Genomic DNA, 340 nt, shown 5'->3' on the forward strand with positions numbered 1-340 from the left:
CTGGGTCCCCTCCTCACGCCTGCTCGCTGGTGGCGTGGGGTGGGGTGAGGAGCAGAAGAGCCCTCAGCCCTGCGCGAGCACCGCTCGGCAGGACAAAAAGGTCCATGTGTCGTCAGCACTGATTGTAGCCCCAAACTAGCTCTACCCCAGCCAAAACCAGCTCAATTCCATGGTCCAAAATGCGTCTCTGGAAGGCTGGCTCTGCCACCTCAGCCCTTCCGCAGCTGACCCGCCTGGTGAGGGCTCCTTCTGCTCAGAGCCCTCCCTCGCCGCTCGCGGCTCCTTGTCACCTTGCCCCTGCTGGCTCAGCTCCGCCGCAGGGCTGCGTGACCCGCCGCCC

General features: G+C 65.6%; 1 protein-coding gene across 1 annotated transcript in view; it reads left to right on the forward strand.

The window, feature by feature from the left end:
• The window catches only part of FAM166A (family with sequence similarity 166, member A), a gene marked incomplete at its 5' end in the record, with an annotated part of 10,932 nt that overhangs the window by 1,142 nt on the left and 9,450 nt on the right, over positions 1-340 (forward strand). The window lies entirely within an intron of this gene.

Source organism: Buceros rhinoceros, unplaced genomic scaffold (genome assembly GCF_000710305.1).
Source record: "Buceros rhinoceros silvestris isolate BGI_N320 unplaced genomic scaffold, ASM71030v1 scaffold27523, whole genome shotgun sequence".
Taxonomy (NCBI): Eukaryota; Metazoa; Chordata; class Aves; order Bucerotiformes; family Bucerotidae; genus Buceros; species Buceros rhinoceros.